Source organism: Leuciscus leuciscus (assembly GCF_965113295.1).
Source record: "Leuciscus leuciscus genome assembly, chromosome: 1".
Lineage (NCBI taxonomy): Eukaryota > Metazoa > Chordata > Actinopteri > Cypriniformes > Leuciscidae > Leuciscus > Leuciscus leuciscus.
In genome coordinates this window covers 67,748,218-67,759,006 of record NC_138725.1, presented here as the reverse complement: position 1 = coordinate 67,759,006, position 10,789 = coordinate 67,748,218, and the positions used below count along the sequence as shown (strand labels likewise).

Below are 10,789 nucleotides of genomic sequence, written 5' to 3'. Positions count from 1 at the left end.
AACTGTTCAGTTCTAGAAGATAAAATCATTTATTTTATTTGGATGAATTAGTCTGTTTATCAGATTTACCAATTGCTATAATTTGTTTGTGCTGGTCAAGAACAATAGATAAAATTGAACTGCAAGCAAAAACTTGGGGCCACTGTTTCAAATATGTGAGTGGCTCCTCCCCTAACAAATGTAACCTCACTCCATTTTTTTTTTATAAAACTTGAGAGCCCTGATTAAATTATATATGCTAACCTAAATTTTAATCAAAAAAGAATCCACTTGTAAAGTTAAACAAATTTCACATATAAATATGCTCAATGTAGTCTGTTTCTTTTGTCTCAACCACTTCATCCTCATATTGTTTTGAATTAAATTGATGTATGGAAAAGTAAAAACAAAAATGATCTTTTGCAAGTGTTATTGTAGTGTATTTGTGTTCTTTCACAAAAATATAAGTGAAAATATGCCAAATGCTTATTTATTGCTTAATTACTCACTAGAGGCTTAAAGAATGATCAAACAAATTTATTGACAAGGTGCATAACAAATTGAAACTATATAGTCTTTGGCAATTGGACCACATCAAGACATCATTCTTTTAAGAGAAAAGCATGAAATGAAAAGGGATATCCCCTACATGGAGCCGACACTGGTGGTGGTGGTGAAGGGGTGAGTAGCAATGCTGAGATCTAGATGAATGTGGAGCTCTTCTCCTGATGACCACAGTGGAGGGACCTACTGTATGACACGATTGGCTCAAGAGGGTTGAGATGATAATACATTTGGTTTAAGACATAAAACACCCAGTCAGCTGATGAGTTTGGAGTAGAAGAGAGTGAGAGAGACAATGTAAAAGATATGATATAATGTGCGAGTATAAAGAAGGACAGTCTTATTTGTTGAACTTCATATTTTAGCTTCATGTCAAACAAGCCATAAGGTTGTATTTCTTAACAGTGGACTGTGAGGTTAAGTGAACTTGAAAAGCACAGAAAACAGAACATGAAATCAAATTACACGTCAACTGTAATAAAATAACAGTGCAATTTATAATCATGAAATATGAAACATGCTTTTGAATAACATCTGAAAAAGAAAATTCAGTTGGATTAAGTACATTTCTAGTACATTCCCTTTCGAGATTAAACTCCAGGTCATATTCTTGGAGATGTTCCCCTTTTCACTACTACAGAAAGATGAGATATGACTTCAAATGCAGCACAGAAACAATTTAATAAATAGGCTGAAACCAAAATGGAGTTCTAAATATACATTTTATTTATTTTCATTATTTTGGAGTGAATCCTTTGGCTGCCAGGAATGGGCCCACTGCTCACCACTAAAAACAGAAGGGATTTTTTTTTCTGTTACTGGTTGAGGTTTCCAATAAACTTAAAACATTACCGAACATGTCTTTTATAAGTATAAGTTTCATTTTCCGTCTATGAAGGACCACCACCTTCATGCATGCATTAATGGTGGTGGTCCTTCATAGATGGAAAATGAAACTGTTATACTTATAAAAGACATGTTCGGTAATGATGTGTGCTTTACACTTGTTTAAAAGGCTTGTTTAATCTGAAACAGAACAGATTAATAAAAAAATTGTAGCAAAAAAAAAAAAGTTTAAGTAAATAAATAATGAATGCATTAATTCATAAAGCAGAAGAACAGAATAATACATACCATACTGGACAGGGCTCCCAGTCAACCAGCATTTCTGCTTTGCCCTAATGTAAGAAAAGACAAAAAATAAAATCCATTCTTAGCATAAGGCTATTATGTCTGATTATAGGCATTGAGTTTCATTGATTTTCAGAAGACACTTCCTCATAAACTGTAATTCAAAAAGACTGAACACATAAAAAGTATCTACCTAACAATTATGGTATGTATAATATGTATTTGCCAACTCACAAGGAAGTTTCTAGATCCTATATTACACTCTGCATACGGCCTACACTCTGCAGTTCCTTTATGACTGTCTAACCTTTCTCACTCTTTCTCTTAAAGGGATACTCTACCGTTTTTTCATATTAAACTATGTTATTCCCTTAACTAAGACGAGTTGATACATACCTCTCTCGTCTCAGTGCGTGCACTAAATCCCTCTGTCTTACGGCGAAACTTTGTTAGCCCAGTTCATTTAATATGGGCCAAGCAGAGAACTCCACGTTTTCCCTATTTAAATACAGTTACTCGCGAAGTGTAACTCGACCTAGGACGTGTAAGCGTGTAAAATGGATAACTATTTTGTATGGCGGAATACCATAGCAAGTGCTTGTAAGCACTTCGACTTGGCGCAGTAATATCTAAAGCGAATTAACAGGGGTTAAGTTGCAATGTTTAACAAAGTATGAATCATTGCATTTACATGCACTTACTCTTTTGTGGCCTTTTCCTTTCAGGCATATGCCTTGGTCCCCCTGTGGGATATAAGATTACAGTCCAGTTATATCCACTCAGAAAAAAACAAAAACACATTTACAATAATTAAACAAAATGCACTTTGTAATGTCTTTTCAACATAAATATGTGTCCCTGGTGTGTCTAGACACCCCTGAAATATGAGAAAAGACCATCCTCTCAGTTAATGTGTGTGCAAACACGCTGTTTAATTTGGCTCCAGATTTTACATCACATGCAGGCTCATTGGAAAATAGTAATCATAGTAGGCTTTTAGAATACTCCATCTAAAATGACCTGTTTCAGACAGGGTCTGCATAAAGGACCAGTTTGAGATAAATAAGGACTTTTTTAGGATCATGCAAAGCTACTCTAGTGGAGTATCAGAATAAAAATATAGAACTGGAAATGAACATAATAGGTCCCCTTTAAATTCTATTTAAGTAATTAATTTACATATTAGAGAATCTGCTTGACTAATGAGTTTCATAGTTACCAAGCTATGGTAACAGTTATCAGAACCACCAATAATTACCCTAATAATAATAATAATAATAATACTTCATCACATTTATATAGCTGTTACAATGACAGCTGAAGCAGATGCAGAAGCAGGATCCAATTGCAGCAGGTTTTATTAAACAAACTCAAAAGGTAATAAACTCAGAGAGAGATACAGGAACAGCCAACATACAACATTAAGAACTCACAAAGACTGAAACAAGACACAGGGCTTAAATACACAGACAGACAAGCTAAACAAGATAACAAGGGGGCGTGGCTAATGGAAAACACCTGGGAAGACTAATCAACATAACGGGGACCTGCTAAACATAGAATGAGACAGGGGAACACAGACATTAATCGTGACATAGCCCCCCCTCTATGGGCGGCTCCCGACGCCCATCAAAACAAAACAAAACAATAGTTCAGGAGGGTGGTGGAGCGGAGGCGGACCCGGGGGTGGGATGGAGGGCCAGGCCCGTGGAGTGGAAGAGGACCTGGAGACTGCGGCAAGACGGGAGGCCAAGGCGGATCAGGCTGTGCAGGCGACCAGGGCGGATCAGGCTGTGCAGGCGACCAGGGCGGATCAGGCTGTGCAGGCGACCAGGGCGGATCAGGCTGTGCAGGCGACCAGGGCGGATCAGGCTGTGCAGGCGACCAGGGCGGATCAGGCTGTGCAGGCGACCAGGGCGGAGCAGGCAGTGCAGGCGACCAGGGCGGAGCAGGCAGTGCAGGCGAAGATGACCATTCAGGCGGCCAGGGCGGAGACGACCCTTCAGGCGGCCAGGGCGGAGACGACAGGCCATCTGGCGGCCAGGGCGGAGACGACCCTTCAGGCGGCCATGGTGAAGCAGGCTGAGGAGGTGGCCATGGTGAAGCAGGCTGAGGAGGTGGCCATGGTGAAGCAGGCTGAGGAGGTGGCCATGGTGAAGCAGGCTGAGCTGGTGACCACGGCGGAGAGGACCCTTCGGGTGGCCAAGGCGGAGAAAACCCTTCGGGTGTCCATGGCGGTGAGGACCCTTCGGGTGGCCACGACGGAGAGGACCCTTTGGGTGGCCACGACGGAGAGGACCCTTCGGGTGGCCACGACGGAGAGGACCCTTCGGGTGGCCACGGCGGAGAGGACCCTTCGGGCGGCCAAGGCGGGTCAGGACTGGACGAGGCCAGCGACGAGGGCAGGTCAGGACTGGACAGGACCAGTGATGAAGAGGGCTTTGAGCTGGGCAGGACCAGCGATGAAGAGGGCTTTGAGCTGGGCAGGACCAGCGATGAAGAGGGCTTTGAGCTGGGCAGGACCAGCGGCGAAGAGGGCTCTGAGCTGGGCAGGGCCAGCGGCGAAGAGGGCTCTGAGCTGGGCAGGACCATCACAGACTCTGGCTCGGCGTCGACAGCCATCTTGTCCAGAGACACTGGCTCGGCGGGCGTGATGTGAAGCTCTGGCTCGGCAGGACTGACGTGAAGCTCTGGCTCGGCAGGACTGACGTGAAGCTCAGGCTCGGCAGGACTGACGTGAAGCTCAGGCTCGGCAGGACTGACGTGAAGCTCTGGCTCGGCAGGACTGACGTGAAGCTCAGGCTCGGCAGGACTGACGTGAAGCTCTGGCTCGGCAGGACTGACGTGAAGCTCTGGCTCGGCAGGACTGACGTGAAGCTCTGGCTCGGCAGGACTGACGTGAAGCTCTGGCTCGGCAGGACTGACGTGAAGCTCTGGCTCGGCAGGACTGACGTGAAGCTCTGGCTCGGCAGGACTGACGTGAAGCTCTGGCACGGCAGGACTGACGTGAAGCTCAGGCTCGGCAGGACTGACGTGAAGCTCAGGCTCGGCAGGACTGACGTGAAGCTCTGGCTCGGCAGGACTGACGTGAAGCTCTGGCTCGGCAGGACTGACGTGAAGCTCTGGCTCGGCAGGACTGACGTGAAGCTCTGGCTCGGCAGGACTGACGTGAAGCTCTGGCTCGGCAGGACTGACGTGAAGCTCTGGCTCGACTGGGCAAATGACTGGTTCGGTGGTTTTGGTGGAACGTGGAGCAGACCTGCGAGCTCCCCGGACGGCTATCCAAGCGGGGTCAAACACTTTAGACACCAGATCAGCACTGTTAGAAATAAGTTTTCGTGCTCTGGGCCATGTGATCTCAGCCACTGGTCCGAAACAGATACGGTGCTCAGCAGGGAGTGGTAATGTGGGTTTGCCTGGGCTGACAGTGTGAGCAGGTTTGGCTGGGCTGGATGAATGTAGAGCATACTTGGGAGTAAAACTCTCCCAGCAGATGGCAACTGCTTCTCTCCAGTCCAGCCCCAAGAGATCGGGGAGTGGTCGAGGATCGACGCATCCGATTATATAACCTGTTTTTAAAGTTTCATCACTCAGATCACAGTTTGTAGCTAGCTCACAAAATTTCTCAGTAAACTCAAACAGATCGTGGCTTTCCTTCACTATCGCCGTGAGCCGATCCCAAAACATCTTGAAGGACGCGTACTGCTGGATCCATAAATGGTGAGTTCTTCTGTTACAATGACAGCTGAAGCAGATGCAGAAGCAGGATCCAATTGCAGCAGGTTTTATTAAACAAACTCAAAAGGTAATAAACTCAGAGAGAGATACAGGAACAGCCAACATACAACATTAAGAACTCACAAAGACTGAAACAAGACACAGGGCTTAAATACACAGACAGACAAGCTAAACAAGATAACAAGGGGGCGTGGCTAATGGAAAACACCTGGGAAGACTAATCAACATAACGGGGACCTGCTAAACATAGAATGAGACAGGGGAACACAGACATTAATCGTGACAATAGCGCTTTTCTGGGTACTCAAAGCGCTTTACATGGAAGGGGGAATCTCCTCAACCACCACCAATGTGCAGCATCCACTTGGATGATGCGACGGCAGCCATATTGCGCCAGAACGCTCACCACACACCAGCTTATTGGTGGAGAGGAGACAGTGATGAAGCCAATCAGTATATGGGGGTGATTAGGAGGCCATGATGGACAGGGGCCAATGGGCAAATTTGGCCAGGATGCTGGGGTTACACCCCTACACCCCACCGCACCCTACTTTTTCGAAGGACACCCTGGGATTTTTAATGACCACAGAGAGTCAGGGACCTCAGTTTAACATCTCATCCGAAGGACGGACAAACATTATTTACATACCTGACTTTTTTTTTTTTCGACTTGCGACTGTGCCCCTGGCTGACCCTGTGAAGACAGCTGTGGGTTTGGAGAAAGAAAATTACTCATATACCAAATAAATCTTTAACTTATTATTTAAAATACTTGAAGATCACAACATCGCACAAGTGTGGCAGTACATGTATTAATAGGTGTAAAGTACATGCATTCTTATTGCGATTGAATTAAGGTTGCTCCATTAACTCCACGTGTTTCATTTTATCGTTTATGTCCATCCTGTTTGTGATAATCCTAATTTGTTTCAACAAGCGCTGATCCTGCGCTGACTTGTTCAGGGAACGCAAGGGGTGGGAGAATGGTTAAGTTAAGTGTTCATGGGACACTGACATTCCCAATTATTTTGAATATTCAAATTATCCTAATATCTTTAGTAATCAAATTTGGCCTAGTAATTTCAGCATTTGATTAGTAGTACTTATTTTACTTTTAGATTTATAATAGACTCACAAAATTCCTTCCAACAGCCCTTGTACAGAATCAGATAGACCTTTCATCTATCTAATTATGTAATATCAGATCAACTTTTCTAGCAGATTATCCATTGAAAATGAGAACCCTGTAGGTGATGATACACAGGGCAAATTTTTTAGCAATGTTGCCGTCAACGGGCAACCAGATGAGACACAGGGCCCACAACCCATCTAAATTATCCAGATAGAAATGTGTTGCCCATTTTCAATGTGAAAGTGCCCAAGGAACAATCGCTCGGCAAGATTGCCCAGCAACATTGCTAAAAAAGTTGCCCTGTGTATCATCACCTAGTGAGTTTTACTTTATCAAGCAGCAAAAAAGTTATAGCATGGTGTGTTTGAGTTCATTTCGTTGAAAAGAGCCCTAACCTGCATCAAGCTCTATGGGGGAAAAACACTTGAAGTCAAGTTAAGGTTTTGGCCTTTACAAATATAAACTGTAACTCTTTAAATTTGTTCTAATTACCTTGCCCCTCCGTGGATTCCGCCTGCTCCACTTGCCCCTCCGTGGATTCCGCCTTGCCCCTCCGTGGATTCCGCCTGCTCCACTTGCCCCTCCGTGGATTCCGCCTGCTCCACTTGCCCCTCCGTGGATTCCGCCTGCTCCACTTGCCCCTCCGTGGGGCTCGCCTCGCAGGGTGTGAGCTGCAGAGTAATCAGCTGATCCTCATTGCCACTGGAATCCTGGGTCCATCCTGTGCAAGTTAAACAAGTGTTGTGTTTTGCTTATTTAAAACATAGAGGTTAACCATAAGCTTGATCTGTACCTGTTTTAACTGTTAGGTAAATGTGTTTGAATAATATATACCAAATTTTCTCCAACCAGATTTGAAGGCAAGGAGAACTATTGAGAGTCTACTGGATGTATTAGATATCTGTAATATATCTGATTGATTTTCTATGACGATAACCAATACAATATATCTTTAAGTCAGAAAAATAAAACCCAGAGTGCTCATAATATCTATTGAAAAAATGACAAGTATAATGTTCGTTTACAGTCTGGGTCAAACTATTCAGTTAAGACTAGACTGCGTGCGCTAAAAAACTTTGGGCTTTATGCCTCAAAGTTAGTAGCAGTGTAAGTTTGTGGTGTATCCAGCAAAAATTTGATGGTTTTCTTTTTCTTTGTGCTATTTCCGTTAATGATCTACATTTTAGCACTGTCCTCGATATTGTTTCAATGAGTATATATAGATTCATTATCATTTGATTCATTGACCCAGTGACCAAAACGGGTCTTTGCAAATGTAATGTGTTCAATTAGTATGTCACTACAAAAATTGCTGTGGTCAGAGTGCCTAAACATTAAAAATATGGTTGTATGTGGGCTGAAAACAGAAATGAAATATGTCTCCTACAAAAACATACCAAACATAATTCTAAAGTTGACAGTATATGCTTGAATGCACTTAACTCTGGGTGCCAAATCCCATTGTAGACCAGTGTGCTGCATGCTATTAATACAAACAGGGCTCAATACACTTAGAATCTACATGTCTACATCTGCAGTTGCAGGAAACTACTGTTTTGAAATAGTTTACTTCAATTCCCATAATCAATTGCCAGGTGTGAATTTTTATGTTTTTCTACCCATTTGCGTCTACATTAAATGCGTTGGTAGAGACGTCACATAGAGTAGACTATGATCATACAAGCATTCAGCAGCAGAAAAATAGAATGACTGAATTTAAGTTTCAGGGGTGAGCCATTCCTTTAAGATTTAAACATTAATAAAATATTTTGCGTACTCAACACAAGTTGTGAACTGTGACTTTAAGATACAGTGCATGCATCTCACCTTCACAAAGGTATTCATAAAATGAACCTATCTTCTGTAGGTAGTCCTGGGCAAAGGTGGAGAGTGTGCAGCGAGGCGTTAATATTTCGCACTTAATTTCTTTTTTTTTGTTCTCCTTTCCTAGTAGCAGAACTGGTTTGTAGCCAATGGCATGGAGTTTCTCAAGCTGCAATGACAAAATTGTGTGTTTGCTGTTTAAAGTAATAGAAAAACAACATAAAAAATAACTAAGAATATTAATTAAAAAATATATAACATTATTAATGACAGCATCCAGGTTACTGCCATTCAGGATTTTTAACCTAATGGTGAGTTTAGCTGTATGTGCAAACAGGAAAGGCTCATACAATAGAAGCAAAAAACAACTCTATATAGAAAAACAGTAAAAAGATGAATCTGACACCATGAGGGAACCCTTTATATAACTTTATATAAATATTTATTTTTGTAACATTAGTAGCTCGGGTTTTGCACCTACATTGATAAGATTATGTAACCATTGTGCAACTGGACAATGACAATCTAAAGATTTAGTAAAAATAAAGGCAGAACCTTAGCGATTACGTGACCAAATGGGTGAATGCTGCACATATTTACAGTTGACGCATTCACATTTTAAAGTGCTTTGAGTAGTACAGTATGAATGCAGTTCATGTGTTATTTCTCATCCACTCGATAAGAAAGTTTGATTATTAAATTCCACCTGTAATTCTGTCATAATGCATGCCTGTATATGTTATGAACTCAAGAATTCCTGAGTTTCAATTATATTTGCTGTGTGTTCAAATTTTGCTCTGGTAGATCATTTTGGTATGTGATGTATTATGGTGAAGATGTGATTACTTAAGGGTATTACCACTAAAATAAAAACTACAAATCACAATTACGTGTGCCTTCAAAGTTGATAGTTAAATTATACTTTTAAATTGATTCTGATGACACAGGGAGGACAAAGTATCATTGGAAAAAAAAGATTCATCTATATTGGCAAAAAATAATGCCTTTCTGACCTTGCGCTGGCATGCTCACTTAATAACAAATGGTACCACTGAATGTACTTCCTAGATGATCTGGACAGTTTACTGTCATGTATGAAATTGTACGTACCATGATATTGGCTTCATCCTTGATGGATGCAGTGTTGTGGTTTTTCTTACGACCAACCACCCATTCCTCTCGCTTCTCATCAAACCTCTGAAGCTTCTTCTTGAGGCGCTGCTTCAGAGGCTGCTCCTTTTTACAATGTGAGCAGATCTTTTGAGCGCAAAATAAAATCCCCTGGCAAAAGGGGCAGATCTTTTTTGTAGACCCCCCTGGCATTATAACAAACAGTCAGATACAGACAGTCAGATACAGACAGACAGACAGTCAGATACAGACAGACAGTCAGATACAAACAGACAGTCAGATACAGACAGACAGACAGTCAGATACAGACAGACAGTCAGATACAAACAGACAGTCAGATACAAACAGACAGACTGACAAAGATGGGTAAGACAGACAAGTAGACAAAGACAGACAGGGAGGAAAGAAAGAGCAATAGATAAAGACTGTGAGATAGATAAAGATTGAGGATGAAAGAGAGTAACAGAGAGGATGTAAGATATAGAAAATAATGAAGAGATAGAGGTTGGCTCTTAAAAAGTGCCTTTGGGTTTTGAAAATCAGGTTCGGATAGGTTCGACGGGTGATGTTTGACAGGATCTGCAGGGAGAACAACAGAAAATGTTAATTATGTAGTGTTATGTTGATATAAGATTTAAAAAGTGTACTCTAATAGTGAGTGATTCCCATTTTCTTGTAAATTCTTAGGATAAATAAATACAGATTCACGTTGTTCCTATTTCCTGTGCTACTGTTAAAAGTCGCGTAAAAATTTTTTTTTTAATGGCGTGTATGTGTCTAGGTTTCGCCATCCCAGATATAAAGGCAGCGTTATGTGCAGTAACGTTATAACGTTAGATCAAGTGATAATATTGTTATTACTGACACATTACAGTGACGTTGTGTGTGAACCACGATGATCGAGAGAAAATTACATCATCTAGATGTCCCCAATTAAAGTTACTATTCCCCCAATAAATTCTCAATAAGCATTTACACGTCAAAAAAACAAACAAAAAAACATGTTGATATATATATATATCAACATGTTTTTTTTTTATATACCTATATATACATATATACATCTAGAACCTATATCTAGGCTTAGAACATGTTTTTTTTTTATAAACTCGTAATTTTATTAATTTTGGACGTGTAAATAATGCTTATGAATTCATCTTGCTTATTAGGCTGTTGTAAGCGACTTACCGTGGTGGAATCGCGCTGGGCAATGGTTTCTGCGATGGTCACACACACAGTGACGTGTTGCACAAAATTGAGCCAAAATATCAATCATAATTAAAAAGTACA

The 10,789-nt window shown here is 41.6% G+C and overlaps 2 long non-coding RNA genes across 2 annotated transcripts; both read right to left on the bottom strand.

Moving 5' to 3' along the window:
* Nucleotides 1-560: 560 nt before the first annotated feature.
* Nucleotides 561-2,438, bottom strand: LOC309512984. The gene is made up of 3 exons (XR_014211238.1): nucleotides 2,376-2,438; nucleotides 1,678-1,721; nucleotides 561-1,330 (listed from the first exon to the last, which is right to left on the bottom strand). It is a non-coding gene; the product is annotated as an uncharacterized lncRNA (long non-coding RNA).
* A 4,697-nt stretch (nucleotides 2,439-7,135) lies between these two features.
* On the bottom strand, nucleotides 7,136-10,237 carry LOC309480830. The gene is made up of 3 exons (XR_014199792.1): nucleotides 9,479-10,237; nucleotides 8,372-8,537; nucleotides 7,136-7,265 (listed from the first exon to the last, which is right to left on the bottom strand). It is a non-coding gene; the product is annotated as an uncharacterized lncRNA (long non-coding RNA).
* Between the last annotated feature and the right edge of the window lie 552 nt (nucleotides 10,238-10,789).